This window comes from Bombina bombina, chromosome 3 (assembly GCF_027579735.1).
Source record: "Bombina bombina isolate aBomBom1 chromosome 3, aBomBom1.pri, whole genome shotgun sequence".
In the NCBI taxonomy this organism is placed as follows: domain Eukaryota; kingdom Metazoa; phylum Chordata; class Amphibia; order Anura; family Bombinatoridae; genus Bombina; species Bombina bombina.
The window spans coordinates 2,122,276-2,130,189 of NC_069501.1; positions in this window are offsets into that span (position 1 = coordinate 2,122,276).

A 7,914-nucleotide genomic window follows, 5' to 3' on the forward strand; every position below is an offset into this window, starting at 1 on the left:
TTATATTAATAATTTATGCTTAAAGCACTAGCTGATGGGTCTGCGCTTCATGCCATTACAAGTTAGACCAGACAATATAAATGCGTAGCAAACATCTACCATGTGAGTTACACAATCATAATCTTAGACAACAGGAGCGTTAATGTTAGTGACCCACACGGCTATAAAGGTAATAATAAGTGTCTCTAGTTATGTTAGGTGAAGGAGAGTCCCAGAAAAACTAAGGACTTTTCTCTCACTCACTGCAAGGATCCCTGCTGCTTTAGCCAATTCCAACTGCATAAGAGGAGCAGTAGTAGGGACAGTCAGCATGATCAATCCTGTATCTTTTAATCTTCAGGAGTCCTAGGGGAGTTTGTACATCGCACCCCTGTTGTAATGTAGTTACCGTAAGGAGGGTAGTAAGACCTTCAATCTCCCAGGCCACGCTGTCATCACTAAGGCAGGCCCTCTGGTTCTGTAGGGCGAATCTGTCAGGACTCAGTGATCCGAACATATACAGCACTCTCTCACTTCCACCCGTCAGCCTCAGAGCACCAGACGGATGCTTGTAATACATGTTAGGCGCAGATTCCTCTGTGAGACCATACAGGTACAAATAACTGCACAATCGCTGTCCGGATCTCACCGGGTGCCGGTCATCACATCGGGTCACATTACTAACAGACAATCGATTCTCCCACTGCGTCCTCACAGTTAAGTAGATCTCCCGGCATACAAGAGGCCAAGGGGAGATAAGGTACGTGCAACTGGTGTACAGTAGTGGTGTCAGCACTAAGTTGTTTAGAAGGTTGAGTAGTGGTCATCTGTATATGAGCTATAGAATCCACTCGCTCCACTATAGCTGTTGACGGCTCTTCCATGTTTTCAAAGCCGCGTTGCAACCCATTCTTAAGCTCATGAAACTGGTGTGTCATACGATGTTCCAATTCTGCTAAGAGAGCCCTTATTTCCAAGTAGGATTCCTCCATAATAAAGCAACAGAGCGTATAGTCCTTAGTTAGTTTGGCTGATTTACCGTTGTTGAAGAAATCTAAGATGGAGCGTGGTACATCTCACCACATGGCTGCACTTTACAACGTATGCGGTCTTGATATCTCCCGAAGTGGTGGAATTTGGTTCTTATTTTGGGTAGCAAGAAAATATCTCTGGTCTCGTCCATGAACAGAGCAATTTAAGGCTAATATTATGTAGGCAATCCCTAAGATTAAAACTAAAAACCAGGAGCTGCATAAAAACACGTCTGGACTCCTTTGCGGTTGGCCCCGCCCCCCCATTATTTTTTTTTATTCAGTGTTCCAGTTATGGAGGATTCTGATTTTTTTTGGAAACGGATGTCTCTGATTCAGACTCTACTTCTTGCAGAGAATATTAATTGGCAGGGGTGATACATGCCCATCAGTTATGTTCCGAATGCCGTTTTAGAGTGCTCTGTTCCTCGGGATCAGGGAATCCCACTGAGCCATCCGCCTCTGGGGATTCTATTTCCCACAAGACGAGTTCCCTACCACCAACTCTTACTACTCATGCAGGTAACCCAATCGCTGCTTATCCTTCTATGGAATGTGGCCTGTCACCACCAAAGGTTACGACACGGTTCCGCATGGCCATATCTTTGGCGCTGACGCATCTGCACCTCCCGGGAGTGTGCTTACGATATTGTCCCTGTTCCGTTAACCGGGGCTCCTCAGGCGTGGGATCGCCTGGTCCAATTCAGCCCTCCGGGGGAGCGACTGCCCCCTGAGGCTTCAGGGGGTCAACCTTCGGGGCCGGTGTTTTCTTTTGTCCCGGCGGAGGTATGTTGCACTTTTCGTTATAGTCTGGTGCGTCTTCATGTTCTACTATCTCGGGGGAGACTCTGTGTGGCCTTGACAGTGCTGAGGCCCTTGGTTTCAGGCTGATCCTGACTGGGTACAAATCCCTCTGTCTTTGAGGTCTAGTTCAGACACGTGGCGCTTTTTTATGTCCGGTTGGTTCGGTGAGGGCGCCTAGTGATCACAATATGATTTGTGTTGTTTACATGTTTTATTTTACAAGCTGCAACTAGCATCCTGAGAGGACTTGAGGTTCGTGGTTGCTTAGGGGCATGGGGGGATTGGTTCAGTCCTCATTCACCTTTCAATCTAGTGGGCCGGGACTCCGTTGAGATCCGCGGTGACATGCTCAGTCGTTTCTGATTTTTCCGGGAACTAGAGTGTTCCTTCCCGTTGCGGGTTGGAGGCTTGGAGGAGTTAGGTCCTTCGTACCGCCGTTCTTACTGTTTTGCTTTTCATGGTCTCTTTGGAAGTGTTGTTTTAGGACTTGTTCCTTTTAGAGGTTCTCTTCCTTTGGGTCGAGACTTTTGGGACTTTGTCTGTTTTTTTTCTGGCGGCTTTTGGCCACTTAATTAAGAAGTGAAGGCCGTGAGGGCTCTGTCTTCCTTCGGGAGTTAGTCGTCTTCATATCAGGGGTGATAGGTGTTGTCTCTTTTTCCAAGCTTTTTGCTTAAGGGATGTTTTTCTTCCTGGGTTCGGGATGCTTTGCATTCTTCTCCCTTAGGTGTGGTCCTCTGGAACTTTAATCTGAAAGGATTATAGAGACTAGCCTTTCTTCTACTCTCTTTCGGGTGACTTTGTTCTTGTACTCATTTCCCTTGGCGTTGCCCTTGGGGCATTTGGGCTCTAGAGAGATTGCGTGACTTTGTCACAGCCTAGCACCTTGTTGGGGGGGTGTTGATCTCCAGATAAAGGTGTTTTCTTCCCTTTGGGCTGGGAATTACGAGTTCTCATCCCCTGTAAGGTCTGATTGCCTCAGATGGGGTATCTTGTGTTCCCTGGGGGTGTCTTTTGTTCTAGGGCAATTCTGGGTCCAGGGTTCTTGTCTTGGATCCTTCTTGGATGTCTGGAGACTTATGATCCTGTGGACTGATTCGGGAGGACCCAGTTTTTTCAGGGACCCTGTGTTGTGACATAGGGGCTAGCTTATTGGGCTTGCAAGCAAGAAGGCCAGAATTCCCATCCACCTTCGGGTACTGGTTATAAACTTTAAGGCCTGACTTGTCCTTCGGACGGAGTGTGCTTCTCTTCATGGGGAGATTTTTTTCTCTGTTGGGTCAACAGTGATGTTTGGATTATTTTTCATTAGGTCTGTGTTTTGATCATACTATGGCTCCATGTCTTGCGGACATGTACGATGTTCTTATCTGTGCGTTCCCTTTTGAGGGGATAGTTTGTCTTCCTTATGAGCTGGGGTTTTCTCTCTCTGGAGGGTCTTTATCCTGCCCTGTGTGTAGGACGTTGGATCAGGTGACTTATTTTTGTAAGGGGCAGCATATGCTGCTCTGTGGAATCTGTTCCACCTGTTGGAATTTGATCTCTCTACGTAGATACTGTCTAAGAGAGCTGTGACAGGTCTTCCTATGGATCTATTGCACTTTTCTCTGTTCCAGGTCCCAGGGGGTTCTCCTTGGGAGTGCCTTATTTTGGAGGAGCGGATTGGGTTGGCACCCAAGCTCTGTTGGGGTGGGTGAGTCCCCCCTTTTTTCTGTCCATTCCCTGGAGGCTTGTGTTTGGGGTCTGCCCCCCTGTCTATCAGACATGTCTGTTGCTTGGGCTGGTCCGGTGTTGGAGCAGGATCTGAGATCTGTTGCTCTGCTAAATTCGTCCTCGGAGCATCGAGGTACAGTAAGCCTCTTAAGGTTTCTCTTTTCTCCATGTTCAAGATTTGTGGGAAGGACTGCCGGCTCTTAGATAGCCTGGGACGTTATCTGCTGGTTAGTGGATATTTAGCAATCTGAAGGATCCTATCTTCAGCTGCTTTCTGCTTGCCCTGCAAGTATTTGTTTCGAGTCATTTTTTTGATGACTGCAGCGTGCAGTGTTTTTGCTTCAGGTGTTGATCGTCAGACCCTATCTGAGCTTGCTGCATGAGGTTTCGTTTCTGAATATTTCGGTATTTTGAGCTACCTTTTTGCGACTTGGGGACCTTCATTTGCTTTTTATAGTGCAGTTGCACTGTGTTAGGGGTAGATCCTCTCTGTTTCAGACTCCCGGCCTTATCCTGTGGTTTCAGTTTCTTTCATGTAATTAGCAAGAGTCCCATGAGCTAGTGACGTAGGGATATACAATCCTACCAGGAGGGGCAAAGTTTCCCAAACCTCAAAATGCCTATAAATACACCCCCCACCACACCCACAATTCAGTTTTACAAACTTTGCCTCCTATGGAGGTGGTGAAGTAAGTTTGTGCTAGATTTCTACATTGATATGCGCTTCTCAGCTTTTTTGAAGCCCGGTTCCTCTCAGAGTGCAGTGAATGACAGAGGGATGTGAAGGGAGTATTACCTATTGAATACAATGGTCATCCTAACGGGGATCTATTTCATAGGTTCTCTGTTATAGGTCGTAGAGATTCATCTCCTACCTCCCTTTTCAGATCGACGATATACTCTAATATACCATTACCTCTGCTGATTCTCGTTTCAGTACTGGTATGGCTATCTACTTTATGTAGATGAGTGTCTTTTGGTAAGACACTCTCAGCTATGGTTTGGCCACTTTATAATTAAAGTTCTAAATATATGTTTGTACTTATATTTGCCATGATTCAGGTTTATCAGTATATTTCCCTTTTTGCAGACTGTCAGTTTCATATTTTGGGAAATGCATATACTATATAAAAAAAAAAATTCTTACCTGCAGTTTTAAAATTGACTCTCTTTTCTAAATTGCGGGCTGTTAGGCTCGCAGGGAGCACAAAATGCTATAATTTATTGCGTCATTCTTGGCGCAAGACTTTTTGGCGCGAGATTTACGTTTGTTGACGTAATTTTGTCATTTCCAGCGTTTTAGTTGGTGCCGAGTTTTTTCCACGTAGTTGCGTCATCTATGACGCTCGTGTTTTGTTGCAGACGTTTTTTGGCGGCAAAAATATTTTGTCAGTTGTGGGCGTCGTACTTGGCGCCAAACTTTTTGACATCATTTAAGACTTCATTTATTTTTGCTTCTGGTTTCCAGAGGCTTATTTTGTTTTGCATTTCTTTCCCATTCCTGAAACTGTCATATAAGGAAATTAATAATTTTGCTTTATGTTATTTTTTCTCTTACATATTGCAAGATGTCTCAAACTTACCCTGTTTCAGAATCTACTACTGGAATCCTGCTGCCTGATGTTGGTTCTACCAAAGCTAAGTGCATTTGTTGTAAACGTATGTGGTAACTGTTCCTCCGGCTTGTAGTTTGTGATAGTTGTCATGACAAACTTTTACATGCAGACAATATTTCCATTAGTAGTAGTCTATTACCTGTTGCTGGTCCTTCAACATCTAATGTTCAGGATATTCCTGTTAATGTGAGAGAATGCGTTTCTAATTCCATTCAGAAGGCTTCGTCTGTCATACCGCCTTCTAATAAACGTAAAAAGGTCTTTTAAAACTTCTCATAAAATTGATGATTTTTTAAATGACCGACAATATTCTGATTTATCTATCTCTGATGAGGATCTATCTGGTTCAGAAGATTCTGCCTCAGATATTGACACTGACAATCTTCATATTTTTTTTAAATTGGAGTATATTCGTTCCTTCTTGAAAGAGGTGTTGATTGCAATTAGATATGGAGGAGACTAGTCCTCTTGATATTATAACTAATAAACGTTTAAATTCGGGTTTTTAAACCTCATGCAGTTATTTCCTGAGGTTTTTCAAGTTCCTGATGCTATTTTAGATGTGATTTCTATTGAATGGAATAGACTGGGTACTTCTTTTACTCCTTCAAGGTTTAAGAAATTGTATCCTTTGCCGACTGATAGATTGGAGTTTTGGGTAAAGATCCCCAAAGTTGATGGGGCCATCTCTACTCTTGCAAAGCGTACTACCTATTCCTACGGCAGATAGTACTTCTTTTAAAGATCCTTTAGATAGGAACTTGAATCTTATCTAAGGAAGGCTTATTTATGTTCAGGTCATCTTCTTAGGCCTGCTATTTCTTTGGCTGATGTTGCAGCTGCTTCAACTTTTTGGTTGGAAACCTTAGCGCAACAAGTACCAGATCATAATGTGTATAGATAGCATTGTTAAGTTAATTCAACATGCTAATAATTTCATTTGTGATGCAATTTTTGATATCATTAGAATTGATGTTAGATATATGTCTTTAGCTATATTAGCTAGAAGAGCTTTATGGCTTAATCTTGGAATGCTGATATGACTTCTAAATCAACGTTGCTATCTCTCTCTTTCCAAGGTAATAAATTATTTGGTTCTCAGTTGGATTCAATTATTTCAACTGTCACTGGGGGGAAGGGAACTTTTTTGCCTCAGGATAAAAAATCTAAGGGTAAATTTAAGGCTACTAATCGTTTTCGTTCCTTTTCAACAAATAAGGAACAGAAGCCTGATCCTTCCCCTAAAGGAACGGTTTCCAGTTGGAAGCCTTCTTCAGTCTGGAATAAATCCAAGCCATTTAAAAGATCTAAATCAGCCCCCCAAGTCCGCATGAACGCGCGGGCCCTCATTCCAGCTCAGCTGGTATGGGGGCAGACTAAGATTTTTCAAGGATGTTTGGATCAATTCAGTCCAAAATCATTGGATTCAGAACATTGTCTCTCAGGGGTACAGAATAGGTTTCAAAGTAAGACCGCCTGTGAGAAGTTTCTTTCTCTCACGCATTTCAGTGAACCCAGAAAAAGCTCAGGCTTTTCTGAAGTGTGTTTCAGACCTGGAGTTATCTGGGGTAATTGTGCCATTTCCTTCTCAGGAACGGAGTCTGGGGTTTTATTCAAATCTGGTTCATTGTCCCAAAGAATGAGAATTCTTTCAGACCAGTTCTGGATCTAAAAAATTTGAATAGTTATGTAAGAATACCAACATTCAAAATGGTGACTATAAGGACTATTCTGCCTTTTGTTCAGCAAGGGCATTATATGTCCACAATAGACTTACAGGATGCATATCTTCATATTCCGATTCATCCAGATCACTATCAGTTCCTGAGATTCTCTTTTCTAGACAAGCATTCCCAATTTGTTGCTCTTCCTTTTGGCCTAGCGACAGCTCCAAGGATCTTTTCAAAGGTTCTTTGTGGCCTACTCTCTGTAATCAGAGAGCGGGGTATTGCGGTGTTTCCTTATTTGGACGATATCTTGGTACTTGCTCAGTCTTTACGTTTTGCAGAATCTTCACACGAATCAACTAGTGTTTGTTTCTTCAAAGACATGGTTGGAGGATCAATTTACCAAAGAGTACTTTGATTCCTCAGACAAGGGTAACTTTTTTAGGTTCCAAATAGATTCAGTATCCATGACTTTGGGGGGGTAGTTATCAAGCCGTCAACCTCAAATACGCTGGAATTCCGCAGCGTATTTGTGGCGAGGCTGATTCGCCTTAGTTATCAAAGGCTAGAGACCGGCAAAAGTAGAATTTTGTGACGTAAACTTCGATCCGCCGGGACTCAGTCCGACACAGATCGATTCTTACGTCACTCCAGATGTTCCGCACACAAGTTCGGCACAATCTGACTACTTTTGCTAGTTATCAAAAAACTAGCAGGTAAGCTCGGCACTTTTTACGGCCCAGCGTACTGGTTTTCAAACCGCCACCCTGGAGGCGGCGGATCCCATAGGAATCGATGGGAGTCTGACCATAGCAAAAGTACAAGTTCGCTGCTGCCAGACATCCCATTGATTTCTATGGGAATTGTGTAAACCTAACACCTAACATGTACCCTGAGTCCTAAACACCTCTAATCTGTTCCCCCCCCCCTCACCGCCGCAACTAAATAAATGATTAACCCCTAAACCGCCACTCACGGAGCCCACCACAAGCTACTCTATAAATATTAACCCCCTAAAACCGCGCTCCCGGAGCCCACCGCAACTATAATAAATGTATTAACCCCTAAACCGCCGCTCCCGGCGGCCCACCGCAAAGCTACTCTATA